The sequence below is a fragment of the Lepisosteus oculatus genome, unplaced genomic scaffold (assembly GCF_040954835.1).
Source record: "Lepisosteus oculatus isolate fLepOcu1 unplaced genomic scaffold, fLepOcu1.hap2 HAP2_SCAFFOLD_64, whole genome shotgun sequence".
NCBI classification, from domain to species: Eukaryota; Metazoa; Chordata; class Actinopteri; order Semionotiformes; family Lepisosteidae; genus Lepisosteus; species Lepisosteus oculatus.
Window position 1 is genome coordinate 1,015,587 of NW_027168193.1, and position 27,408 is coordinate 1,042,994.

Sequence of the window (27,408 nt, forward strand, 5' to 3'; positions counted from 1 at the left end):
CTCTTTTCTTTGGGGGGCGGGAAGTGTCCGGCCGCAGGGGATCTTGGGACCTCGCTTTGCATAGCGGCTTCCCAGAGTGCGTCATTTCCGGCACAGTGTGGCCGGGTGTTTTCCGAGTTATCGCACGGATTCGGCACGCTCGCAAGCCGTGAGCCGCAGGCGATGAGCCCGGAGCTGAACGGGCCCCACTGGCTAGTTTGTAAGGCCAGGTGCATTGCCAACCACGACCGGCAGCGCAGAGGCTTTGAAGGCGGCCTGGGCTCCTGCAGCTGTGCAGCCACGCACTCTGGTTTCTCTTCATCTCGTACAAATCTTTTGCCTTTTACTAAAGATTTCCGTGGAGAGGAGCATGAATGCGTTCCATGCAATTTTTGTGCTTCCTTGCCTTCGGGTGGGGCGCAGCGTGGCTGGTCAAAGAGAGAAAACAAAAACGCCCGCAATCGGTCTTGTTATGGCGATTGTGGCAGTCTGCTCCGCGAGTCCACGGTCTCCGGCCGTCTGATTGGCGCTCTTTTCTTTGGGGGGCGGGAAGTGTCCGGCCGCAGGGGATCTTGGGACCTCGCTTTGCATAGCGGCTTCCCAGAGTGCGTCGTTTCCGGCACAGTGTGGCCGGGTGTTTTCCGAGTTATCGCACGGATTTGGCACGCTCGCAAGCCGTGAGCCGCAGGCGATGAGCCCGGAGCTGAACGGGCCCCACTGGCTCGTTTGTAAGGCCAGGTGTATTGCCAACCACGACCGGCAGGGCAGAGGCTTTGAAGGTGGCCTGGGCTCCTGAAGCTGTGCAGCCACGCATTCTGGTTTCTCTTCATCTCGTACAAATCTTTCGCCTTTTACTAAAGATTTCCGTGGAGAGGAGCATGAATGAGTTCCATGCAATTTTTGTGCTTCCCTGCCTTCGGGTGGGGCGCAGCCTGGCTGGTCAAAGAGAGAAAACAAAAACGCTCGCAATCGGTCTTGTTATGGCGATTGTGGCAGTCTGCTCCGCGAGTCCTCGGTCTCCGGCCGTCTGATTGGCACTCTTTTCTTTGGGGGTTGGGAAGTGTCCGGCCGCAGGGGATCTTGGGACCTCGCTTTGCATAGCGGCTTCCCAGAGTGCGTCGTTTCCGGCACAGTGTGGCCGGGTGTTTTCCGAGTTATCGCACGGATTCGGCACGCTCGCAAGCCGTGAGCCGCAGGCGATGAGCCCGGAGCTGAACGGGCCCCACTGGCTAGTTTGTAAGGCCAGGTGCATTGCCAACCACGACCGGCAGCGCAGAGGCTTTGAAGGCGGCCTGGGCTCCTGCAGCTGTGCAGCCACGCACTCTGGTTTTTCTTCATCTCGTACAAATCTTTTGCCTTTTACTAAAGATTTCCGTGGAGAGGAGCATGAATGCGTTCCATGCAATTTTTGTGCTTCCCTGCCTTCGGGTGGGGCGCAGCCTGGCTGGTCAAAGAGAGAAAACAAAAACGCCCGCAATCGGTCTTGTTATGGCGATTGTGGCAGTCTGCTCCGCGAGTCCACGGTCTCCGGCCGTCTGATTGGCGCTCTTTTCTTTGGGGGGCGGGAAGTGTCCGGCCGCAGGGGATCTTGGGACCTCGCTTTGCATAGCGGCTTCCCAGAGTGCGTCGTTTCCGGCACAGTGTGGCCGGGTGTTTTCCGAGTTATCGCACGGATTGGTCACGCTCGCAAGCCGTGAGCCGCAGGCGATGAGCCCGGAGCTGAACGGGCCCCACTGGCTAGTTTGTAAGGCCAGGTGCATTGCCAACCACGACCGGCAGCGTAGAGGCTTTGAAGGCGGCCTGGGCTCCTGCAGCTGTGCAGTCACGCACTCTGGTTTCTCTTCATCTCGTACAAATCTTTCGCCTTTTACTAAAGATTTCTGTGGAGAAGAGCATGAATGAGTTCCATGCAATTTTTGTGCTTCCCTGCTTTCAGGTGGCGGGCAGCTGGGCTGGTCAAAGAGAGAAAACAAGCAAGTTCGCAATCGCTCTTGTAATGGTGATTGTGGCCGTCTGCTCCGCGAGTCCTCGGTCTCCGGCCGTCTGATTGGCGCTCTTTTCTTTGGGGGGCGGGAAGTGTCCGGCCGCAGGGGATCCTGGGACCTCGCTTTGCATAGCGGCTTCCCAGAGTGCGTCGTTTCCGGCACAGTGTGGCCGGGTGTTTTCCGAGTTATCGCACGGATTGGGCACGCTCGCAAGCCGTGAGCCGCAGGCGATGAGCCCCGAGCTGAACGGGCCCCACTGGCTCGTTTGTAAGATCTGCGGCAGATCGTGTAAAGACGTTCAACTTTGTAACTACTGCACGCACAGGAAGCAGAATAAATTCCTCTTTCAAACTGTCAAAGGTTTGCTTTGCGAACGCTGCAGGACATCGCACAATCTGTTTTGAACGGGGACAAACGATTTCTTATGAGGCGCAGTAAGTACAGACGTTTAAAAAGCTCCACTCATGCCGACGATGCAGCATGAAGAAGCGCAACCTAACGTTTGACAGACAAAAGCCTGGCGCCGCTACGAGCAATATGAAATCAAACTGACAGCACACAGCGTTTCGCGCTGACTCAAAAGTGATCTCGACAGACGCTGTTCTCTGCATAACGCTGAAAGAGCTAAAGAGTGTTTCTGTTGAGACGTAACAAGCTTGTTTCTTTCTACCATGATGTTACCATGACAAAATCTGTCTTTAAACACCTTGCTCAGTCTCTGACGAGACTGTCAAGAATTGCTTTCGCTAATTGTATTGCAAACCGGCGGAAGCGGGGTATTGGGAAAAGTTTTCAACTAGCAATAATCGCGCATCGGCTAAACCTCAAAGGCTAAGATACTGCCACTGCGCAAAGCTGACGGTTGCTAGGCAACCGCGTGGATCCTATGGAAATCGTTATCAATCGTCTCATGGCATGTCGTTGCTGTAACGCTTCATATTTGCGGCCGGACACTTCCCGCCCCCCAAAGAAAAGAGCGCCAATCAGACAGGCGGAGACCGAGGACTGGCAGAGCAGACAGCCACAGTCGCCGTAATAAGAGCGATTGTGAGCGGTTTTGTTTTCTCTCTTTGATCAGCCCAGCTGCGCCCCACCCGAAGGCAGGAAAGCACAAAAATTGTATGGAACTCATTCATGCTCCTCTCCATGGAAATCTTTAGTAAAAGGCAAAAGATTTGTACGAGATGAAGAGAAACCAGAGTGCGTGGCTGGACAGCTGCAGGAGCCCAGGCTGCCTTCAAGGCCTCTGCCCTGCCGGTCGTGGTTGGCAATGCACCTGGCCTTACAAACGAGCCAGTGGGGCCCGTTCAGCTCCGGGCTCATCGCCTGCGGCTCTCGGCTTACCTGGCAGGGGAGATACCTTGATCAGCCTGTAGTTGGAGTAGTTGGATTGTTTTCTTGTTTTGTGGAAGCAGTGTTTGTTTTGCAGTTTGAGATGGCAACCTTTGGATCCCGCAAGAATGCTGTACATTTTGAGCTTTTGGATGACCTCTTCATGGATCGTATGCAGTTCAGCAGAAAAGTGTTACAGAAGGAACTTGGCTTTGAACCTCGGCACTTGGATTTCATCTTTGCTCTCCCAGGTCAGAAAGCATTTGAGGTTGTATTTGCTACCTATCCTCTGTTTGAACAATGCGTGGATGTCTTTGAGGCAAAAAGAGGGAAAGTTCCTGCACTTGAGAAGATCAACTTGCAGCCTCTGACACAGAGAGAGAGGAAAACGGTGCATGTTGTTATGTTCTCGGAACTGGCAAAGACGGAGGACATTCACATCTGGCTTAACCAGTACTGCACCGTCCACCATGGAACTGAGGTTAGAGATGTTGACGGTATAAAAACAGGAGCAAATTCGAGGTTCGCTTACTACCGGACAATGTAAATGGAGGCTTAAGGCACCTGCCCTCTACAATCCAGCTGGGCGCCTGCAATGGCTATGTTTTTTATGTGGGACAACCAAAGGTGTGTCGGCGCTGTGGTGCTGTGGGACACCTGGCATCGTCCTGCACTGTGAAATGCTGCAAGACCTGTGGCAAACAGGGACATTTAGCCTCTGACTGTTCAATGCTGCCAAAGTGCAATTTATGTGGCTCGGAAGGACACGTTTTTAAGAACTGCCCTCACGCCTACGCCAATAAACTCAAAATGAGAAAGGATGAGGCAGTGCTTGTTTCAGCCAAACCGGCCCGAAAAGCCAAAGCAAACAACAAGTCAAACAAAGAACCCTTGTTGGACAAAGAGTCTCAGCCTCCAGCCAGGATCAGTCCTGCTGTGGCTCCGGGGCCGGTGGAAGAGAAATCCACTACGCTCCCACAACCGCAGACTGCACCAGACAAGCACGAGGGTTTGAAAACCCCCGAGAACAGCGAGGACCCCTCCCCCACTCCTGCTCCTCAGAACGAGGGCCAGTGTGGGGTCCCCCGGTGGAGCGGGTCCAGCGACGATACCCAGGATTCAGCGGAGCTGCTTTTCTCAGACTCTGCAAGTGCTACAGATGCCCTCCTCTCCTCCATCCAGTCCGTCACGGAGGATCTGCAACAGCTGGTGGGTGAGGGGGAAGAGGAGACTGGTGCATCGGCTGCACCCCTTTCCCCTCAGTGCTCCCAGGAGCTGGACTTGAGGAAAAGGAAAAATGACTCTGTTTTCTCCCCGAGCGAGGAGGAAGGAGAGCATGGCGATGGGGACAGCTGGAACCCCTCCACCCCTCTTTCTACCCCCTTCCTTGAAATGGACTCCGTGAACGCTTTTACTGCTGCCACCCTGATGAAGGCTCATTCAGAGGATGGCTGGCAGGAAATTGGTAAGAAGAAAAAGAAAGAGAAGGTAACAGGTGAGACCGAAGAGAAATGTGTTTTGTAAAGACTGGTTCCACTTTCTTATGTAAAATGGCTCTAAACATAATTTCTCTTAACACCAGAGGTATCAATGACAGAGTTAAATGCCAGTGTGTCTTTGATTACCTCCAGCAGAGAGAGGGAGATGTGTTGATGTTGCAGGAGTGTGCTTTAGCCTATCAAGAGAGGTATAAAAGCTTTAAAGATAGGTGGGATAAAGGGCCTTCTGTTTGGTCAGGGGACAATAACAACAGAGCCTCTGGCGTGGCCATTCTTTTCAAAGGATGGGCTTTCAAATTGAAAAGTATTCAGAGGGTCATAGATGGCAGGTTGCTGTGTGTGGATGTGGAATGGGGGACCGTTAACCTGCGGCTAATCAATGTGTATTGTCCTACTGACGTGGGAGGAAGGGTGGAGCTACTCAAGGCACTCTCTCCCCTATTGTTAAGTAGCACAGACGTGATAGTGGGAGGGGATTTTAATTGTATCTTAGAGCACACAGACAGGCAGTCTAGCTCTCCGATAAAATTGGATTCCAGCTCACTGGCCCTGCAAAACTTAGTTCAAGACTTTAAACTCTCAGACACATATAGATGTATATATCCCACAACAGCAGGATATACATGGTCAGGGAGGAATAGCAGCTCCAGAATTGACTATTGCTTTGTCTCAGAGAGAGTGAAAGTTGTTGGGGTCACTCTTCAGCCTGTCTTCTTCTCAGATCATCAGGCTTTAGGGTGTAGAGTGGAACTCCAGGGCGGGACTGTCTTTGGCCCAGGCCTCTGGAAACTCAACACAAAGCTGCTAGAGAACGAGGGGGTAGTATCCCGCTACAAGGAGAAACTATCACAGTGGCTGTCCTTGCAGTGTCTGTACGGGTCAGTAGGAGAGTGGTGGGAGGAGGTGAAGATGAGGACAAAGGCATTTTTCATGGCTGAGGGAAGGAAGGCTGCTGCCAGACGGAGAGGAGTGCTAGCCAGGAAACAGAGGCAGCTGCAGCGTCTCTACACGATGCTGCACAGTGGCTTCGATGTGCTCGAGGATATCACCCTTTTAAAAAAGGACATCCGGAGCATAGCCGAAGAAAGTAGTCGAGGAGTGCTGTTAAGAGGCAGAGTGCAGTTCTTGGAAGAAAATGAGAAGTGTACTCGCTTCTTTTTCAGGAAAGTGGTAGGCTCCAAGTCTGTCATGGAAAGTGTAGTTGATGAGGAGGGACGAGAGAGAACAGAGCCGAGTGCTATCCTCTCCTGCACCGAGGCCTTCTACTCAAGACTGTACAGCTCTACAGAGCTAAAGGATGAAGAAATTCATTTTTTTACCTCAAAGCTAGAAAACGTTTTGAGTGAAGAAGATAGGGAAGTACTTGAGAGGGATTTGACAGTAGAAGAGCTGAGACAGGCGATGGAGAGCTTACAGAAGGGGAAAACTCCAGGTGCTGACGGGCTCCCTAAAGAATTTTATTGCACCTTTTGGGATCTGCTTCAGGATCCGCTACTGCTCCTATTCGAGGAAAGCTATAAGACAGAATTGCTGCCTGACTCCTTAAGGGAAGGCACTATCTCTCTCTTGTTTAAGAAAGGAGCAAAAAATGACATAAAGAACTGGAGACCCTCAGCCTGTTAGGCTTGGACACTAAGATCCTGTCCAAAGCCCTTTTCCTGCACCTACAAAATGTAGTGGCCTCACTGGTAGGGAAAGAACAGACTTGTGGGATAGCAGGACGCCTGATGAGCGACAACCTGGCCTTGTTGAGGGATGTCTGTCTGTACTCTGAGGATCGCTCCCTCCCTCTTTGCATTTTAGGTGTAGACCTAGAAAAGGCCTTTGACCGCCTAAACCGGCAGTACTTAACATGGGGACTTGAGCACATGAATTTTGGCCCCATCATGAGAAAGTGGATTAACCTGCTGTACACAGGTAGCAACAGCAGAGTCATGGTTAATGGCAATAGATCACGCCCCTTTGAAGTCTGTTCAGGGGTGAGGCAGGGCTGCCCATTATCCCCCTTGTTATGCGTTTTGGCTATGGAGCCCTTAGCCTGTGCCTTGCGCCAGGATCAGGCCATTAATGGGATACCAGTGCCTGGAAGTGGGGGAGGAGAGGTAAAGACATCTCTATACATGGATGACGTCACCCTGCTCCTCTCTGACAATGCCTCAATTAGCAGAGCTCTGCAGTGCTGTGATCGTTTCTCTTTGGCTTCCTCCGCAAAAATTAACAAATCTAAGAGTGAGATTTTTTATCAGAACTGGAGGGAGCCAAAAGAAGGACATGATCTCAGGCTGCAAGAGAAGAGAATTAAGGTCCTGGGGGTGTATTTTGGAGAAGAGATGGGAACAGTTAATTGGCAGAACAAATTGCCAATCTTAAACAAAAAACTGATGCAATGGAAGAACCGAGACCTCACCATGACAGGGAAGGTGCTGGTCATCAAAGCCGAGCTCTTGCCTGTCTTGAATTTTCTGGCTTCTACCTTCCCAATCCCACACCGTGTTGCGGCGGTGATGAGGAGATTGATGTTTCAATTTCTATGGGGTGGGAAGCAGGAAAGACTCAGAAGGGAAATAATGTACAAGCCGCTACCCTCAGGGGGGAAGTCTGTCCCAGATATTGCTACGAAGCTGCTGTGCATTTTCCTGGCCTCTGTGCTGAGAGGCTTTGCAACAGCACCTGCAGCGCGTACCTGGACTTATTTTTCCAGGCTCTGGGTAGGTAGGGAGGTGTTCAGAGTGTGGGGTGTCAGACCCAAGCTGGACGTCCAACTCTCTGACACATGCCCTGCAATTTATGGGACAGTTAAAAGTTTTCTAAGATCTCACCCAATTGGCCATATTCCCCTCCGAGATGTCAGGGTCCAAAAACTGGAAGATTTCGTTGCACCCCAGAACAATAGGCAGACCCATGTGGGCATTTTAACATCAGCCCAAACAAGGAAGGTGTGGAAACACACATCCTCTAAGTTTCTGTGCAACATTCACAGAGATTTAGCCTGGAGTGTCGTCCACCAGTGTTTACCGGTACGAACTTTCTTGTACCGTAGGGGCCTCACCCCCAGCCCTCGCTGCGTTAGGGTGGGCTGCGGCGAGGAGGAGACTGTGACCCATCTCCTGTGGTCCTGCTTTTTTGCTAAGGCCTTCTGGGCACAGTTTGAAGATTGGTTGCAGGCTCTCTCGTCCCAATTTACCCTGACTGCTGCTTTCGTCATATACGGCATCTCTCCTGTCAAATTTCCTCCTGACGTGTTTGACAGGATCTGGGCCGTGGTGAACAGTGGGAAAGATGCCCTGTGGAGAGTGAGGAACATGGGGCTGTTCAAAGGCATCAAGATTCCAGTCAAGGCTGCAGGTAGCCTGGCCTTGTTCATCACCTGAGAGAAATCTATTACCTCAGAGATCTGTGGAGAGAAGGGAGGGAGGAAGCAGAAAATCTGTGGGAAATAGAGAGCATAGGTCAATATCTCAAGAAACTGTGAAAAACATTATCAAGTTTAAGTAAAGAATGTGATTTGCACCAGAAAAAAAGAAAATTGTTGCTATGTAACTGTTACCGTGTCAAAATGTAATGAGATGTGATCATATATACTTTTTTAAGTATGTATATTAATGTAAAGCTTTCTGATTTGTGATGTCCTGTATTTTTTTGTGAAAAGAAAATAAAGTTCTTAAAAATCGAAATCGGTTCACCCAGGGCGAGGCTCGGCCATTGCACTCCGGCTGTGCTGACCCCTGCGAATTCCCCAAATGTGGGAATCTCGACTGCATAATTTCTGGTAGTGGGGGACTGCGTTCGCGCTCTCCCCTGATGTGCTTGGTCCAAAATCAGATACGGGAGGGTTAGGACACCACGAGCTGCGTGGCTGCGGAAGGATCCCGGTTCGAAAGGAGTCGACGCCGCTGCTGGTTCTCGGTGGCTTTTAGTTAGGGGTCCGGAGAAGCATCTCAAGCTAGTTCCACTACTCCTTCCGGACGTTCATTCCCTTTTCAAAGTCAGTCGTTTTGCTGTAGTCTGCGTTCTTTAGGCTGATTATCGAGGTTAGCCTTTATTTGGTCATGGGGGGCCTCGGTACTGTATGCTGAGTCTAAAGACAGTTTCACCCGTTTTCTGATTGCTCGGTTCTGTAGGTTCTGTACCAGACATGTCAAACAGTGAATTGCTGTACCTCTATTGTATCCGTGCTCAATGAATGAAATCAGTAACAAATGAATATATGTCTAGTTATACGAAAAACAAGTGGTTTATCGACTTGTCTTCATTTGCAGATTTAGAGGCAGCTTCGATATTCGTTTTACAAACGGGTTTTTTTTTTTAATACTGGTCACACACATGCCACAGCAACAAAACATCTCTAGAGATGAGGCTATAGATCACCTTTCCATCCTGCAGGTTTTCCTCCCAAAGCCTACGGAACCAACGGCGACCCCTGCTGGCTGGGAGAGCAAAAGCTTACAGCACCTGGTATTCCCAGGCGGTCTCTCATCCAAGTACTAACCAGGCCCGACCCTGCTTAGCTTCCAAGATCAGACAAGATCAGGCGTGTTCAGGGTGGTGTGGCCGTAACCGAAAACCCAGGCGCCTGACTCGCTACTTGAAGCTGTGTGTGGCGGGGGCTCCGTGCCCCCCGAGCGGGACTGAAGGATCGTTCGTGTGCAACTCTTTGGAAAGGAGCTGCTTTCCAAATCGCATTGCGTGCCTGGATGTTGGCGAATGCGCTCCCTTGTGTTGGCTCGTCCCGCACTGGAGGAGGACAAACAATCTGCACGGAGGAGCACCAGGCAAGTCTTCGCCAGACAAAAACCTCCAGTGCACAGCACTCTGGAAACATTTCAGGGCTGTCGCGTGTTTATTTCAGCACGTAAAGCGCACCGGTCCAACACGTCGGCCGGGCGCGCGGCGCCTCCGCCCTCTTGTGGCCTTGCGGCGTCAGAGCAAGAGGCTCCTTCTCGCTGCCCTTCCGCTGTGTTGCAGGGCCCCGAGAGGGAACCCGGAGCGCGCACTTTGTGGGGGGCGGGGGACCGCGTTCGCGCTCTGCCCCTGGTCTCTTGCGCGAGTACTAAATCTCACGGACAGGGGGGCCTCGTCATTGATTGTTACAGGTGAGACGGGGATTAGGAGGAGACCCTGACTGATGGGTAAAGGGGAGCACTAACACCAGTGGGACACCCCCGGCGTCTCTTTTTGAGAGACGCCCTGGGGTTTCCTAATGGCCAAGGAGGGTCAGGACCTCGGTTTGACGCCTCCCCCGAAGGACGGCGCCTGTTTGTGCAGCAGAGTGTCGCCATCAGGAGGCTGGGGCGTAAGAGAGCCACACAGCCCGCAGGGTGAGCGCTCCCTACTGGTCCCAGTCACACCTCTTGCAGGAGCAGCAGCAACCGGAGCTTTTCCAGGGGGGAATCTCCCATCCGGGTGCCGGCCAGGCTCACACCTGCTGGGCTGCCCCGGGGGTGAGCCCAGTCGAGAGTCGCAGGGCCAGATCTAGTCACCGGGGAGAAACGATACAATTGAAGGATTGCTCGGCTCTCGGCACTTGAAAAGACCGACAAATGTCTCGTTCCCGCTGGAGCTGAATGTACCCGCATGTGTGGTGTCGTCTTCTTCCCCCGCCCCGCTGTGTTTGCTGTATTGTCTCTGAAGCCGGCCCCCCCGAGACGAGACGGGCTGTTCCTGTGCCCCAATTAACACTTTACAGGTGCCATTCCCCGGCATTGTGGCCATTGTCGGTGCTCACATGCGATAAGATAAGGCGGAGGAGAGCGGGGCATGCCCAGCGGCAGACATTCAAGGAGGGGGCAGTGCGAGGTGAGGTGAGGTGCGACACGCCGGAGCCCCGACGCAGCTAATGCGGAGCACTTGTTGGACTGGCATCGAAAGGACGTGAGCGCACGGAGCGAGCCTTCCCTGCGGCGGAGCGCGGGAACTTTCTCCCCCCCTCCCGCTGCAGGAGTTGTGTGCGCTGCAGCGGTGCCGAGAGAAAAGCACAGAAGGCAGCAGGCTCTGGAGAGCAGGTAAGAGACGGAGCCTTGTGGGCAGGCGAGCAGGCCCGTTTTTTGGAAATTGCTGAAAAGGTTTGTTCGGTGTGTGGCAGGCGCATGTCGCGAGCTTGCGTGGTGATCTGCCGGTCTGGAGTTATGCAAATGAGGCGAATTGCATCCCGGGACATGCTGCGAATGCGCAACGGCGACTGCAGATGTGTAGGAAACGGCGCGCTCGTTTTCTCGTTTTGCCCACACTTTTGAGTGTTAGTGTGGCGTGTGAGTGTGTGAAAGAGTGGGCCCAGCAGGAGGCGGTGGCGTGCGGGGCGAGGAGGTGGCCTAGGCTGCGCGATTTGTGCTGTGGGTGCGGGCCGCTTGCAGGGGCCTGTTTAACTCATACTTACCTGGCAGGGGAGATACCTTGATCAAGAAGGAGGTTCACCCAGAGCGAGGCTCGGCCATTGCACTCCGGCTGTGATGACCCCTGCGAATTCCCCAAATGTGGGAATCTCGACTGCATAATTTCTGGTAGTGGGGGACTGCGTTCGCGCTCTCCCCTGATGTGCTTGGTCCAAAATCAGATACGGGAGGGTTAGGACACCACGAGCTGCGTGGCTGCGGAAGGATCCCGGTTCGACAGGAGTGGACGCCGCTGCTGGTTCTCGCTGGCTTTTAGTTAGGGGTCCGGAGAAGCATCTCAAGCTAGTTCCACTACTCCTTCCGGACGTTCATTCCCTTTTCAAAGTCAGTCGTTTTGCTGTAGTCTGCGTTCTTTAGGCTGATTATCGAGGTTAGCCTTTATTTGGTCATGGGGGGCCTCGGTACTGTATGCTGAGTCTAAAGACAGTTTCACCCATTTTCTGATTGCTCGGTTCTGTACCAGTGCAGACATGTCAAACAGTGAATGGCTGTACCTCTATTGTATCCGTGCTCAATGAATGAAATCGGTAACAAATGAATATATGTCTAGTTATACGAAAAACGAGTGGTTTATCGACTCATCTTCATTTGCAGATTTAGAGGCAGCTTCGATATTCGTTTTACAGACGGGTTTTTTTTTTTGAATATGGGTCACACACATGCCACAGCAACAAAACATCTCTAGAGATGAGGCTATAGATCACCTTTCCATCCTGCAGGTTTTCCTCCCAAAGCCTACGGCACCAACGGCGACCCCTGCTGGCCGGGAGAGCAAAAGCTTACAGCACCTGGTATTCCCAGGCAGTCTCCCATCCAAGTACTAATTGCGCTCTGCCCCCGGTCTCTTGCGCGAGTACTAAATCTCACGGACAGGGGGGCCTCGTCATTGATTGTTACAGGTGAGACGGGGATTAGGAGGAGACCCCGACTGATGGGTAAAGGGGAGCACTAACACCAGAGGGACACCCCCAGCGTCTCTTTTTGAGAGACGCCCTGGGGTTTCCTAATGGCCAAAGAGGGTCGGGACCTCGGTTTGACGCCTCCCCTGAAGGACGGCGCCTGTTTGTGCAGCAGAGTGTCGCCATCAGGAGGCTGGGGCGTAAGAGGGCCACACAGCCCGCAGGGTGAGCGCTCCCTACTGGTCCCAGTCACACCTCTTGCAGGAGCAGCAGCAACCGGAGCTTTTCCGGGGTGGAATCTCCCATCCGGGTGCCGACCAGGCTCACACCTGCTGGGCTGCCCTGGGGGTGAAGGATCGTTCGTGTGCAACTCTTTGGAAAGGAGCTGCTTTCCAAATCGCATTGCATGCCTGGATGTTGGCGAATGCGCTCCCTTGTGTTGGCTCGTCCCGCACTGGAGGAGGACAAACAATCTGCACGGAGGAGCACCAGGCAAGTCTTCACCAGACAAAAACCTCCAGTGCACAGCACTCTGGAAACATTTCGGGGCTTTCGCGTGTTTATTTCAGCACGTAAAGCGCACCGGTCCAACACGTCGGCCGGGCGCGCGGCGCCTCCGCCCTCTTGTGGCCTTGCGGCGTCAGAGCAAGAGGCTCCTTCTCGCTGCCCTTCCGCTGTGTTGCAGGGCCCCGAGAGGGAACCCGGAGCGCGCACTTTGTGGGGGGCGGGTGACCGCGTTCGCGCTCTGCCCCCGGTCTCTTGCGCGAGTACTAAATCTCACGGACAGGGGGGCCTCGTCATTGATTGTTACAGGTGAGACGGGGATTAGGAGGAGACCCCGACTGATGGGTAAAGGGGAGCACTAACACCAGAGGGACACCCCCGGCGTCTCTTTTTGAGAGACGCCCTGGGGTTTCCTAATGGCCAAGGAGGGTCAGGACCTCGGTTTGACGCCTCCCCCGAAGGACGGCGCCTGTTTGTGCAGCAGAGTGTCGCCATCAGGAGGCTGGGGCGTAAGAGAGCCACACAGCCCGCAGGGTGAGCGCTCCCTACTGGTCCCAGTCACACCTCTTGCAGGAGCAGCAGCAACCGGAGCTTTTCCGGGGTGGAATCTCCCATCCGGGTGCCGGCGAGGCTCACACCTGCTGGGCTGCCCCGGGGGTGAGCCCAGTCGAGAGTCGCAGGGCCAGATCTAGTCACCGGGGAGAAACGATACAAGTGAAGGATTGCTCGGCTCTCGGCACTTGAAAAGACCGACAAATGTCTCGTTCCCGCCGGAGCTGAATGTACCCGCATGTGTGGTGTCGTCTTCTTCCCCCGCCCCGCTGTGTTTGCTGTATTGTCTCTGAAGCCGGCCCCCCCGAGACGAGATGGGCTGTTCCTGTGCCCCAATTAACACTTTACAGGTGCCATTCCCCGGCATTGTGGCCATTGTCGGTGCTCACACGCGATAAGATAAGGCGAAGGAGAGCGGGGCATGCCCAGCGGCAGACATTCAAGGGGGGGGCAGTGCGAGGTGAGGTGAGGTGCGACACGCCGGAGCCCCGACGCAGCTAATGCGGAGCACTTGTTGGACTGGCATCGAAAGGACGTGAGCGCACGGAGCGAGCCTTCCCTGCGGCGGAGCGCGGGAACTTTCTCCCCCCCTCCCGCTGCAGGAGTTGTGTGCACTGCAGCGGTGCCGAGAGAAAAGCACAGAAGGCAGCAGGCTCTGGAGAGCAGGTAAGAGACGGAGCCTTGTGGGCAGGCGAGCAGGCCTGTTTTTTGGAAATTGCTGAAAAGGTTTGTTCGGTGTGTGGCAGGCGCACGTCGCGAGCTTGCGTGGCGATCTGCCGGTCTGGAGTTATGCAAATGAGGCCGAATTGCATCCCGGGACATGCTGCGAATGCGCAACGGCGACTGCAGATGTGTAGGAAACGGCGCGCTCGTTTTCTCGTTTTGCCCACACTTTTGAGTGTTAGTGTGGCGTGTGAGTGTGTGAAAGAGTGGGCCCAGCAGGAGGCGGTGGCGTGCGGGGCGAGGAGGTGGCCTAGGCTGCGCGATTTGTGCTGTGGGTGCGGGCCGCTTGCAGGGGCCTGTTTAACTTATACTTACCTGGCAGGGGAGAAACCTTGATCAAGAAGGAGGTTCACCCAGGGCGAGGCTCGGCCATTGCACTCCGGCTGTGCTGACCCCTGCGAATTCCCCAAATGTGGGGATCTCGACTGCATAATTTCTGGTAGTGGGGGACTGCGTTCGCGCTCTCCCCTGATGTGCTTGGTCCAAAATCAGATACGGGAGGGTTAGGACACCACGAGCTGCGTGGCTGCGGAAGGATCCCGGTTCGACAGGAGTGGACGCCGCTGCTGGTTCTCGCTGGCTTTTAGTTAGGGGTCCGGAGAAGCATCTCAAGCTAGTTCCACTACTCCTTCCGGACGTTCATTCCCTTTTCAAAGTCAGTCGTTTTGCTGTAGTCTGCGTTCTTTAGGCTGATTATCGAGGTTAGCCTTTATTTGGTCATGGGGGGCCTCGGTACTGTATGCTGAGTCTAAAGACAGTTTCACCCGTTTTCTGATTGCTCGGTTCTGTACCCGTGCAGACATGTCAAACAGTGAATGGCTGTACCTCTATTGTATCCGTGCTCAATGAATGAAATCGGTAACAAATGAATATATGTCTAGTTATACGAAAAACGAGTGGTTTATCGACTCATCTTCATTTGCAGATTTAGAGGCAGCTTCGATATTCGTTTTACAGACGGGTTTTTTTTTTTTAATATGGGTCACACACATGCCACAGCAACAAAACATCTCTAGAGATGAGGCTATAGATCACCTTTCCATCCTGCAGGTTTTCCTCCCAAAGCCTACGGCACCAACAGCGACCCCTGCTGGCCGGGAGAGCAAAAGCTTACAGCACCTGGTATTCCCAGGCAGTCTCCCATCCAAGTACTAACCAGGACCGACGCTGCTTAGCTTCCAAGATCAGACGAGATCGGGCGTGTTCAGGGTGGTGTGGCCGTAAGCAAAAGCCCCGGCGCCTGACTCGCTACTTGAAGCTGTGTGTGGCGGGGGTTCCGTGCCCCCCGAGCGGGACTGAAGGATCGTTCGTGTGCAACTCTTTGGAAAGGAGCTGCTTTCCAAATCGCATTGCGTGCCTGGATGTTGGCGAATGCGCTCCCTTGTGTTGGCTCGTCCCGCACTGGAGGAGGACAAACAATCTGCACGGAGGAGCACCAGGCAAGTCTTCAGTGCACAGCACTCTGGAAACATTTCGGGGCTGTCGCGTGTTTATTTCAGCACGTAAAGCGCACCGGTCCAACATATCGGCCGGGCGCGCGGCGCCTCCGCCCTGTTGCTGCCCCTGCAGCTTCTTCACTTTTCCCTTTAGTTGCCATCGATTTTTTTGTAGTGCTATACATATACGATTGAGGTATCTTAGAGTTCTCCTTCGAAGACCCAGCACTCTCTTTTCTTTTCCCAGTGTTACTCATATCGGACTTTTTAAACCTAAAAAAAAATCGTTTTTTTTTCTTTCAATTATAACTGAAGTTTAAACAACTAGTGTTAAGTCCTTATTTTTCTGTAGTCAAAAAAAGCAAAAATTAACATTCAGGTCATGAAAAACTCAAAAAAACTCCCCAACCACTAAACTTTACCTCCCACCTGAGCGCCATCTTGAACGCCCCTACCACCAGAGAATGCTCACGATTTCGGAAGCTGCCTCCGGGACGTGCTGATTCCACACATCCTGAATAAATCATGATATTGTTAGTTGCTGTAGCTAGACGTTCAAATGAGTTTCATGGCCAGATGGACTGTTTCCTCCAGCGGTATAATAATGCAGTGAGACAGCACGATGCCTGCAAGACTATTTCACGCTAAACGCCACAGATTGTGTTTGTCCGTTCGTGTCAGTCGTCCCGCAGCCACGGGAAGTGGGACACAAACATGCTGCAATGCTTTCAAGACGTTAGGATTTGTTTGTGCAACATCCAAGAAGAGTACTTGTGGCTTGAATGTGAACTGTACGTGCCCGCCCCCTTTCCTCTATAGTGCATGAGTTCCTCCCGGCATGCCCTTCGTCATTGTTCTGTCATCTTGTATTTAAAGGGTTGTATTTCTGCTGCTGAAAATAAGCAACGGTTTTCTCACAACGCCCTTTGTTCCCAACGGAGCCCTTGTCTGTCATGAAATTCTTCAAAACCTCAAGCTAGAAGAAGAAGAAGACGACAAATATGAAGCGTTATAGCAACGACATGCCATGAGACGATCGATAACGGTTTCCATAGGATCCCCGCGGTTGCCCGGCAACCGTCAACTTTGCGCAGTGGCAGTATCGTAGCCTGTGAGGTTTAGCCGAGGCGCGATTATTGCTAGTTGAAAACTTTTCCCAATACTCGCTTCCACCGGTTTGCAATACAATCGGCGAAAGCAATTTTTGACAGTCTCGTCAGAGACTGAGCAAGGTGTTTAAAGACAGATTTGGTCACGGTGATATCATGGTAGAAAGAAACGAGCTTGTTACGTGTCAACAGAAACGCTCTTTAGCTCTTTCAGCTTTATGCAGAGAACAGCGTCTGTCGAGATTACTTTTGTGTCAGCGCGAAACGCCGTGTGCTGTCAGTATGATTTCATATTGCTCATAGCGGCGCCTGGCTTTTGTCTGTCAAACGTTAGGTTGCGCTTCTTCATGCTGCATCGTCGGCATGAGTGGAGCATTTTAAACGTCTGTACTTACTGCGCCCCATAAGAAATCGTTTGTCCCCATTCAAAAGAGATTGTGCGATGTCCTGCAGCGTTCGCAAAGCAAACCTTTGACAGTTTGAAAAGAGGAATTTATTCTGCTTCCTGTGCGTGCAGTAGTTACAAAGTTGAACGTCTTTACACGATCTGCTGCAGTTTTCAGTGGGTGGGCTTTGTCAAATGGCTTGGAAAAACGCACTGTGTTTCGGCTCGGGAAACATCATGAGCAGTGTCCTGCATGTTTTCTGTGTATAGCTGTCTTTTAACGCATACAGAATTCATTCGAAATCATTGATTTCTCCAATTAACAAGGGTCCCTTTTTGAACCTGCCAGAAGCATTCTTTCAATGGAACAGATTTACTCCGGGGAAGGGCAGCATGACATTGAGAGTAGCTCAAGCTTTCAGCACCTTTATCTGACTGCATGTATGCAGACACTGCTCAGAATCCCCTGTAAGATTCTCCTTCAATTCCGTTTTGCAGTGCTTTAGCTCTTTCAAAAGGCTTCGCTTTGCTAGTCACAATCCAAGGCTCATGACAGCATTTGAAAACATTCGCAACTGCGTTGGCCGGGAATCGAACCTGGGTTAACTGCTTTGAAGGCAGCTATGCGCAACACTGGCTCGCTCCAGAATAAATCTCACGTCGAGGGCATATTTTTTCCATTTTACCGTGAGTCGTGCTCAGCTGCACAGAGGAGAGAGCAGAGCAATGAGGTCACGGGGACAGGGGAGTCACACGCTGGCGGTTTGAATACGCGGAAGATCACTGAGGGATCCTCAGTATATGGACCCTCCGTGCGCCATCAGTCCGCACTCCGGACTCTGAATCCTGCCATCCGAGGTAAGATCTCGGCGGAACCTGAGGCGCAGTTCCTTCTTAAAACGTAATCTGGTGAGCATTTCTAGAATCGTACTTGTATAGATGCAGCCTTTAATGTGTTGCTAGGTTAAAATTGATGACTTCTTGTATTTCAGTAGGCAACTGCCCTCTTGATTTCGGATTTAATTTCTTTATTACAGGGGCGCTTTTATGAAGACAGAGTCATGTTCAGGTACTTTGCTTGATGGAGGAAGCTCATTTCGGACTCTGTGATCTGCTCACCTGGAAAGGTCTGCTATACTACTACAAGAGATAAGTAGAGTCTGGAAGAAGGGACAATTTTATGATGCTTTGGAAGATAATGTTTTTTTTTCTTATACTGAAAATGAAAGGTAGTTGTTTCTATATGGACTCAGTCTTTGGAATTTGTATATTTATATATTTCAGTGAACCCTCAGCCATTCCTTCTGTATTGTAATTCAATTTCTCTTTTAAAATTCCTTCCCCACTTCTAGGACCTGCAGTTGCTAAACTCCACAATGGCTTCTATTGGAAAGTCTGTGACTGAGACCAAGTAAGTGTTCATTATGCTCAAACTATGAGAGAGAAAATTAAGGATAATTTAAGAAATCAGTCTTAGCTTGTTTCTATACACAGATGGTATTATTTATTTTCAAAGGAAACCCGCGTGGATTCCCCTGGTGTGCAAGATGTGCCTGAATACTCTTGATCAGCTTCCTGCTCACTTGAAGAGGGCGTGTATGAAGCACGCCACGGCAGAAAAGATCAGGATGGCCTCTCAACAGGCGAGGGAGGACATGATGAATCACCTGAAGAACGGGGTCATCGTGGATTACCACAGAATAGAGATCGTGTCTGGTGAGGCAAACAGGATAGTGGTTGTAAGACTGCTAGAGTCCTTGGGCCTTTTTGTACATGGGAAGCCTGAAGACACATTGGCAAGGTGAGATATTTTTAATCTGTAAGGCTTCTGTAGTTTCTTTTTGAAATCATTGTTACAACATATTATGTAAAAGCATGTTGAAAAGAATCTACCTGCATTCCAGCAGCCCTGAGCAAGAGGCCGCTGTCCAGGAGGAAGAGATGCCAGAGGCTGCTCTAGAAACTGAAACAGAAGCGCATAAGGAAGGGGAAGATGTGAGCTCTGAAGAACTCTATCAGCAGTAAGACTTTTTTATTTTTCAGATGTATCTATTTTTTACTAAAATTCTAATTTGTCTTATAGGTATAAAATGTTTAAACCGGTGTTTTATATCCTTACAGGCCCTGAGTAGTTAAAAAGTATCAGCAGGCCGGAAGATAGTGGCCCAAGCTGGACTCTATAGAAAGCACTCCCTGGATGCTCCTCTCCTGATTGGATTCAAACAGTACCTTACCAAGGATCTGGGAGTGGCAAATTATTCTCAGGAGGTATTTATTTTTTAAAGGCATTTAAAATTAAGCAATGGTATCTTCATTGTAAATGTTTTTATTTCTTAGCTTAAAATTCACCCATGTGAAATGATGTCAGCCATAAACATCATGACTCTATATTTCCTACCTGAATCTATTCTACTTAAATTATTACATTATACACAATTTGAGTTCATTTTAAAAAGTAAAAGGTAATGAAAGGAATGCATTTTCATAAGAAAGATAATACCGATATGCATGTGATAATCTTCCTTATATCATGTAGTGCATCATTTGGACACTTTGTGGGCTTCAAATACAAAGAAAATCATGTTCTATGGTACAAGATAAATACAAAACTTAAGCTTCTTTATAAAGCATAAGCAATCATTTATTACATCGCTTCTTGAATTAAATCTTTTGACAAGAGGTAAGACTTCTGTTACATTTAAACCCATGTTTAGCTGTGCTTTTTAGATTTAACTGAACCAATTTCTGTGTGTGATAATGTCCTTGAATTCTGACAACATCACACTAAATTACATGATATAAAACAGCTAATGTTTCTAGAGATAAAGTTTCTGAGATGCTTCTAATTATTTTTATTACCAGGGACAGTTTAATTCACCTTGTACAGTACTGTAAGACCAAGATACTTTTTTTAAAAGTTATTTAACATTTTATAGAACTTTGTCTACTATGGCAACATGATGTGCTTGGTGAAACTTGGAAAAATACTGCTTGGCCACTTATCTTAAGATAAAGATAGGATAAAGGTTTATCTTTTGCACCTACCTGACCCCCAGGGAAGGCCAATGCTTTCTAAGTTGATGGTTCCCTACAGTAGACTGTACTTTAATTTCAAAGGTAATGTATATTGACCCAAATCAGTTTTGGAATCCAATCTACTGACGAGATGGAGCACATCCTTTTTTCAGGATTTTAGCATCATACGTTTGGTATATTTAGTCCCTAATGCTGAAAGAAATGATCATAGAACATTTGGACACTTTGTGGGCTTGAAATACAAAGCAAATCATGTTCTATGGTACAAGATAAATACAAAACTTAAGCTTTTATTTTAATTAGATTTGTTTATAAAGCATAAGCAATCATTTATTACATTAATATATGTGAAAATAACATTTTAGCATCATACGTTTAGTATATTTAGTCCCTAATGCTGAAAGAAATGATCATATAACATGACATCTAACCTTACCTGTGGTGTTTTTAATCCCTATTGCTCAATGCACGGTGAAAGCATTCCATACATGTGTCTGACAATGAGGAATGGGCCCCTGAGACAGTCATTTGCCTGTTTCACAAATGATCGTATTTTACTAGAGATTCTGTTTGGGATTCAGATGTGCATTCGGACAGCAATCCCTTTCAAGAAATGATACGTTCTGGATGAGGTCAAAGGTGCTGGAACACTGTATCTAGGATGTGTTTGCAGAGACTGTGTGTCTCCTGCTTCAACGCAGTGATAAACAGATGTGCTCCTTTAATTTATTGGTACATGCCCAGGGCAGTAAGCAGTCTGAGGATTTATTTCCAGATGGCATAGAGCAGTGAAGCAGTGAAGTAGTGCAAAACACTGGATCATTATATTATTAGAATCTATTCTACTTAAATTATTACATTATACTCAATTTGAGTTCATTTTAAAAAGTAAAAGGTAATGAAAGGAATGCATTTTCATAAGAAAGATAATACCGATATGCATGTGATAATCTTCCTTATATCATGTAGTGCGTCATTTGGACACTTTGTGGGCTTGAAATACAAAGAAAATCATGTTCTATGGTACAAGATAAATACAAAACTTAAGCTTTTATTTTAATTAGATTTGTTTATAAAGCATAAGCAATCATTTATTACATTAATATATGTGAAAATAACATTTTAGCATCATACGTTTAGTATATTTAGTCCCTAATGCTGAAAGAAATGATCATAGAACATGACATCTAACCTTACCTGTGGTGTTTTTAATCCCTATTGCTCAATGCACGGTGAAAGCATTCCATACATGTGTCTGACAATGAGGAATAGGCCCCTGAGACAGTCATTTGCCTGTTTCACAAATGATCGTATTTTACTAGAGATTCTGTTTGGGATTCAGATGTGCATTCGGACAGCAATCCCTTTCAAGAAATGATACGTTCTGGATGAGGTCAAAGGTGCTGGAACACTGTATCTAGGATGTGTTTGCAGAGACTGTGTGTCTCCTGCTTCAACGCAGTGATAAACAGATGTGCTCCTTTAATTTATTGGTACATGCCCAGGGCAGTAAGCAGTCTGAGGATTTATTTCCAGATGGCATAGAGCAGTGAAGCAGTGAAGTAGTGCAAAACACTGGATCATTATATTATTAGAATCTATTCTACTTAAATTATTACATTATACTCAATTTGAGTTCATTTTAAAAAGTAAAAGGTAATGAAAGGAATGCATTTTCATAAGAAAGATAATACCGATATGCATGTGATAATCTTCCTTATATCATGTAGTGCGTCATTTGGACACTTTGTGGGCTTGAAATACAAAGAAAATCATGTTCTATGGTACAAGATAAATACAAAACTTAAGCTTTTATTTTAATTAGATTTGTTTATAAAGCATAAGCAATCATTTATTACATTAATATATGTGAAAATAACATTTTAGCATCATATGTTTAGTATATTTAGTCCCTAATGCCGAAAGAAATGATCATTTGTTTAACATGCACGGGTCTGTCTCAAAGGATGCAGTACTCCTGAAGGGTCTCAAACCCTACATTTCGGATGCCTAGCTGTATCCCTCACATGTGGCACCTCAGAATGACTTCTAATCTTACCTGTGGTGTATTCAGTCCCTATTGCTCAATGCACGGTGTACATACTGCATACATGTGTCTTGAGAATGAGGAATGGGCCCCTGAGACAGTCATTTGCCTGTTTCACAAACAGGGACCTGGACCTGGACCTAGACCTGGCCCGTACAGGGCTCAAACCCGCGAACTTGGCGTTATTAGCACCACGCTCTAACCAACTGAGCTAACCGGCCTCACGACAGTGCTCCTCTCTGTGCTGCAAAAAATCAAACTCAGGGAATTTCTTTTGTCCTCCTTTGAATAGAAAGCCGTGTAATTCAGTGTACGGGCTTTCTCGTGCAGTTTCATGGTTCTTGTAACCCAAATCCTACACTGGCCTGAAGTGCCCCCCCATTTCACAGCATTTTTCAGCTGATTTAAAATGTACCTAAAGGAGAAGCATTATTGAAGACCATCAATTACCAAGAGCTTTTGTCAAAGGTTTTGGTGGTCATTTTGAATGACCACAGAGCGCTGTGACCTCGGTTTTACATCTCATCCAAAAGACAGCGCCCTTTTACAACACAGCATCTCCGTCACTATACTGGGGCATTGGGACCCGCACAGACCTCAGGGTGAGCGCCCCCCCGCCGGCACCATTAACACCGCTTCCAGCTGGAAGCTTTGTTTTTCCCTGTAGCTCATCCTCATCCAGGTACTGACCTGGCTCACACCTGCTTAGCTTCAGTGGGTTTTCAGTTGCGAGTTGCAAGGGGATGCAAGTGATGGAGCCGCTCGCTGCAAAAGCCACTGCATTGGCCGGGAATCGAACCCGAGCCTCCCGCGTGGCAGGCGAGAATTCTACCACTGAACCACCAATGCAAAATGCCATTTGCGGACGCTGAAGAACTTATTTCCAAGGCAGCGGGTACAAGCGATTGGGCGTTTTAAAACCACCAGGAACAGCAAAGAGGCGCGCTTCTTTGCTTGTGCCGAAACACACCGACTGAAGGCGGACAACGTAGTCGGCAGGATTGGAACCTGTGCGGGGAGACCCCAATGGATTTCTAGTCCATCGCCTTAACCACTCAGCCACGACTACAGCAAGTCCCACTGCCGCTGCGTTCTTGCTACAATCTTACCTGGATCGCGAGGCGCCGGCGGAAGCCTATTTCAAAGTCGTTCTCCGTTTCAAAAAAACATTTCCAAAATACAAGCCTTGCAGACAGACACGCCTCAGAGGACTTAAGGGTGGCTTCATGTCGGAATGATAAAGTCTCCCCGTCCGGACATGAAAATGCCACTTTGTTACACACAAAAAAAGAATCAACAACAGAGAAATGCCCACAAGCATTTGAAAAGCCGCACCACGTCGCACTTGAAATAGCTCTTACATTAGTGGTAGACACAGGAATCGCCTTTTTATTTACGCTCTTACCAACGCGATGGAAAGCAAAACAAAGCAAAGCAGAGCAAAACAAAACGAACAAACGAAAACCCTCACGTCCCGCACTTGCATATAACGCCGTTACGTGCCCAAGCGGTATTGTAGTCATCCTAGCACTGCACCCCGGGTCGTACGGTATATGGGAACGAGCACACGCCACGAATCGTCTCGAATCACTCCCTACAGCTGTAAGGCGCCTTGAAGCGTGCACCCCCAACATTCTTCTTTGCGCATCTGTGAAAGGTAAACTCTTGAGGAAACTCTGAACCAGCTCTAAGGAAACTAATCCGATTAGACGTTACTTTGACTCATCCTTTAAGGGACCCTTGTTAATTGGAGAAATCAATGATTTCGAATGAATTCTGTATGCGTTAAAAGACAGCTATACACAGAAAACATGCAGGACACTGCTCATGATGTTTCCCGAGCCGAAACACAGTGCGTTTTTCCAAGCCATTTGACAAAGCCCGCCCACTGAAAACTGCAGCAGATCGTGTAAAGGCGTTCAACTTTGTAACTACTGCACGCACAGGAAGCAGAATAAATTCCTCTTTTCAAACTGTCAAAGGTTTGCTGCAGGACATCGCACAATCTCTTTTGAACGGGGACAAACGATTTCTTATGGGGCGCAGTAAGTACAGACGTTTATAAAGCTCCACTCATGCCGACGATGCAGCATGAAGAAGCGCAACCTAACGTTTGACAGACAAAAGCCGGGCGCCGCTACGAGCAATATGAAATCAAACTGACAGCACACGGCGTTTCGCGCTGACTCAAAAGTGATCTCGACAGACGATGGTCTCTGCATAACGCTGAAAGAGCTAAAGAGCGTTTCTGTTGAGACGTAACCCATTGGGCAAAAGACGTATAATATACGTCTATTAAACGCATATCTTATACGTCTAAATGTGGTCTACAATTCGTCTAGAATGAAATTCTAATATACGTCTAAAGTAAAACGTCAATTATACGTCTATATTTAGACGTTCATTATACATAAATGGTTGGAGTTCTATTATACGGATACATTTAGAGGACTATTATACATATATGGTTGGAGTTCCGGATAACTTTAGAGGTCTATTATACGTATATGGTTAGAGGTCTATTATACGTATAACTTTAGAGGTCTATTATACGTATATGGTTAGAGGTCTATTATACGGATAACATTAGAGGTCTATTATACGTATATGGGTAGAGGTCTATTATACATCAAAGATAGATTTTATAGGTGTAGAAACAAGTAAAACAAGCCAATGATTAGGTTTAGAAATGTATTCTGAAAATACACATTCACACCTGAAACATATGTATTTCAAATTATACATTGTATACAATCAATCAACAATCAACATATGGGCAATAATCATAAAAAACACAACTAGTCTTAAACTTCAGCTACAAATTCTGGTAACATGGCAATATACAGTATAGTAATGACAAACACAAAACTAATTACATTAACACACTAACTCAAAACCACATTTTGATTCAAATATACATTTTAAAATGTACAACTTCTATATTTCCAAGAAAAAAATATTACATAAAATATAAAATATTACAATGGAAGTTAAGACGATTTTTGTCCACTATTTGCAAACCCTGTCTAATTGTCCTAACAGTTAGAACCAAAAACCTATTATTTTCAGAGTCCAGATCTCTTGGCCCCCTGCCTTGCATATGCATTCTTCAAGTAACACATTGCGTGCTCCTTTATTTCTTTTTCTGTTGATGTAGGGTGGGACTTCAGCACCGCAGCTAGGAGAAAATTATATAATATTACTTCCCAAATAAATGATGATTAATATCTTCTTTAGTATAATCTAAAAAATGAACGGTTTACTAAGCTCAAAGCTGAAATAAATGTATAAAATTTGGCTTGCATCATAGAAGTTGAGCAATAAAGTCTGTCCTAATTAATGAGTACCCAAAGTTTGAAAGTACAACATAGAATAAGAATAAGAGAAACGGCAAAACGATTTTGTGTCATCTTCCCCATTCACACTATTTTATGTGCCATTTTTTTGCTTATTCACATACTATTTTAATCAAAATAATATTAAGAAAGATCTGTATGTATTCAGATAGTATTATTATTGTTCATACTTACTCGTCAAAAGAGGATTGCTGAGATATTTTCGGATATACTTCTACGTTTGAAAAACGTGTCCAAAATGGTGACCAACGAATACTAGCAATGCATTGTGGTATATAACCGGAAAATATGCTGGGTTCGATATTTTCTCAACGTATGCGTTTATTAATGTTGTCGATATTATGGTTGAAATTTAACATTGATAATACATCGCTGCTATGAGCTGATGTGCAATTTTAACGCATGCAAATATTAAGGATCGGTCACTGTTGTATGGTATTATATATAATGACATTATGGAATAGGATGGGGACAGGCCTGGCATCACGGGGGGAGGGGGGAATGTCGCCCCTTCAGTTTTGGGCAAAAAGTTTTACCTAACTTAATTTGCACCCTAAAAAAATAGTTGTACTTTGTCAATGGTCAGACAACACTAAATGACACGAACAGTCACTCAGTCTGTTTGATGGGCAGAAGGGCTATCCGTCCAGGAACTGCGCATATTATTGAGTGTCAACATTACGATCCTGTTTGCTCAGGTGGACCGATTCCTTGCAGTAGTTTATCATTATACTTAAAATCGTTATATAACTAGGACTAGTTATAGCAGTCTGTGCTTTCTGTTGGTTTTACAACATTTTTTTCTTAACGATTCAGAACGTCCATGTAGCTGCAAAAATGAACGCTTATGGTACTTTTCGCTCCAGGCAATACAAACCTTGAGAGTGACGAAAAATGTGAAACTGAACTTCATCGCAAATACCAGATTGCTAGTCGTTATCTTCTATCATGAAGCACTAATCAATGGCATAGCTGCAAGATTTCATTTGGGTAGCTGCACCGTACAGCTCCGTTTCAACTGAAATATCACTCCCCCCTCAGAATTTCAGACACCCCCCTACAGATTTTTCCTCGGGCACCGCGCACTGATGGGGGACTTTTGTCAAGAAAATAAAAATAGAAACTCTATAGGCACTCAAACATTTTACTGTTTTTTTTCAGGCAGGTGGCAAGACCCCCTCAGCAAAACCCTTGTATGCCAAGCTGTGGGCATTGATTCGTCGAATATACGTATATTTACGGCGAAATTACGGCTATATGTATATATACGTCGCCTCGACGTATAATCAACGTCGAATTGCAACCGTAAAATCGACGACATGAATAAACGCATATATAACGTCGAAAAAACATCTAACACAGTGCCTGAGGCTTTTTACTGTATGTATCGTGTGTGCCGCAACTAGGAGTATACGGCACTCTGCACAGTGTACGAAGTAAATTATTTTCGCAGTAATTAATTTATTATATTTACTATATTTATTATACACGTGTAAATTAATTGCTGCGAAAATAATTTACTTCGTACACTGTGCAGAGTGCCGTATACTCCTAGTTGCGGCACACACGATACATACAGTAAAAAGCCTCAGGCACTGTGTTAGATGTGTTTTCGACGTTATATATGCGTTTGTTAATGTCGTCAATTTTACGGTTGCAATTCGACGTTGATTATACTTCGAGGCGACGTATATATACGTATAGCCGTAATTTCACCGTAAATATACGTATATTCGACGAATCAATGCCCACTGGGAACAAGCTCGCTTCTTTCTACCATGATGTCACCATGACCAAATCTGTCTTTAAACACCTTGCTCAGTCTCTAACGAGACTGTCAAAAATTGCTTTCGCCGATTGTATTGCAAACCGGCGGAAGCGGGGTATTGGGAAAAGTTTTCAACTAGCAATAATCCCGCCTCGGCTAAACCTCACAGGCTACGATACTGCCACTGCGCAAAGCTGACGGTTGCCAGGCAACCGCGGGGATCCTATGGAAATCGTTATCGATCGTCTCATGGCATGTCGTTGCTGTAACGCTTCATATTTGTCGTCTTCTTCTAGCTTGAGGTTTTGAAGAATTTCATGACAGACAAGGGCTCCGTTGGGAACAAAGAAACCCGTTGATTCTTTTCAGCAGCAGAAATACAACCCTTTAAATACAAGATGACAGAACA

At 47.8% G+C, this 27,408-nt stretch overlaps 13 non-coding genes and 1 pseudogene across 13 annotated transcripts; 8 read left to right on the plus strand and 6 right to left on the minus strand.

Annotated features, from left to right (window-relative positions):
* The first annotated feature begins 281 nt into the window (after positions 1-281).
* LOC138232928 (U5 spliceosomal RNA) lies at positions 282-398 on the plus strand. The gene has a single exon (XR_011187369.1). It is a non-coding gene; the product is annotated as a U5 spliceosomal RNA (small nuclear RNA).
* A 391-nt stretch (positions 399-789) lies between these two features.
* On the plus strand, positions 790-906 carry LOC138232909 (U5 spliceosomal RNA). The gene has a single exon (XR_011187351.1). It is a non-coding gene; the product is annotated as a U5 spliceosomal RNA (small nuclear RNA).
* Positions 907-1,297: 391 nt separating this feature from the next.
* Positions 1,298-1,414, plus strand: LOC138232931 (U5 spliceosomal RNA). Its single transcript, XR_011187373.1, has one exon. It is a non-coding gene; the product is annotated as a U5 spliceosomal RNA (small nuclear RNA).
* Positions 1,415-1,805: 391 nt separating this feature from the next.
* LOC138232934 (U5 spliceosomal RNA) lies at positions 1,806-1,920 on the plus strand. Its single transcript, XR_011187376.1, has one exon. It is a non-coding gene; the product is annotated as a U5 spliceosomal RNA (small nuclear RNA).
* A 759-nt stretch (positions 1,921-2,679) lies between these two features.
* LOC138232896 (U4 spliceosomal RNA) lies at positions 2,680-2,821 on the minus strand. The gene has a single exon (XR_011187338.1). It is a non-coding gene; the product is annotated as a U4 spliceosomal RNA (small nuclear RNA).
* Positions 2,822-3,051: 230 nt separating this feature from the next.
* Positions 3,052-3,168, minus strand: LOC138232925 (U5 spliceosomal RNA). Its single transcript, XR_011187366.1, has one exon. It is a non-coding gene; the product is annotated as a U5 spliceosomal RNA (small nuclear RNA).
* A 5,258-nt stretch (positions 3,169-8,426) lies between these two features.
* On the plus strand, positions 8,427-8,596 carry LOC138232841 (U1 spliceosomal RNA). Its single transcript, XR_011187289.1, has one exon. It is a non-coding gene; the product is annotated as a U1 spliceosomal RNA (small nuclear RNA).
* A 639-nt stretch (positions 8,597-9,235) lies between these two features.
* LOC138232976 (5S ribosomal RNA) lies at positions 9,236-9,354 on the minus strand (annotated as a pseudogene).
* Positions 9,355-11,160: 1,806 nt separating this feature from the next.
* On the plus strand, positions 11,161-11,324 carry LOC138232832 (U1 spliceosomal RNA). Its single transcript, XR_011187280.1, has one exon. It is a non-coding gene; the product is annotated as a U1 spliceosomal RNA (small nuclear RNA).
* Positions 11,325-14,169: 2,845 nt separating this feature from the next.
* LOC138232978 (U1 spliceosomal RNA) lies at positions 14,170-14,333 on the plus strand. The gene has a single exon (XR_011187414.1). It is a non-coding gene; the product is annotated as a U1 spliceosomal RNA (small nuclear RNA).
* A 636-nt stretch (positions 14,334-14,969) lies between these two features.
* Positions 14,970-15,088, minus strand: LOC138232970 (5S ribosomal RNA). Its single transcript, XR_011187409.1, has one exon. It is a non-coding gene; the product is annotated as a 5S ribosomal RNA (ribosomal RNA).
* Positions 15,089-16,380: 1,292 nt separating this feature from the next.
* Positions 16,381-16,521, plus strand: LOC138232867 (U4 spliceosomal RNA). Its single transcript, XR_011187309.1, has one exon. It is a non-coding gene; the product is annotated as a U4 spliceosomal RNA (small nuclear RNA).
* A 6,132-nt stretch (positions 16,522-22,653) lies between these two features.
* Positions 22,654-22,724, minus strand: trnag-gcc (transfer RNA glycine (anticodon GCC)). Its single transcript has one exon. It is a non-coding gene; the product is annotated as a tRNA-Gly (tRNA).
* Positions 22,725-27,053: 4,329 nt separating this feature from the next.
* LOC138232876 (U4 spliceosomal RNA) lies at positions 27,054-27,195 on the minus strand. The gene has a single exon (XR_011187318.1). It is a non-coding gene; the product is annotated as a U4 spliceosomal RNA (small nuclear RNA).
* Between the last annotated feature and the right edge of the window lie 213 nt (positions 27,196-27,408).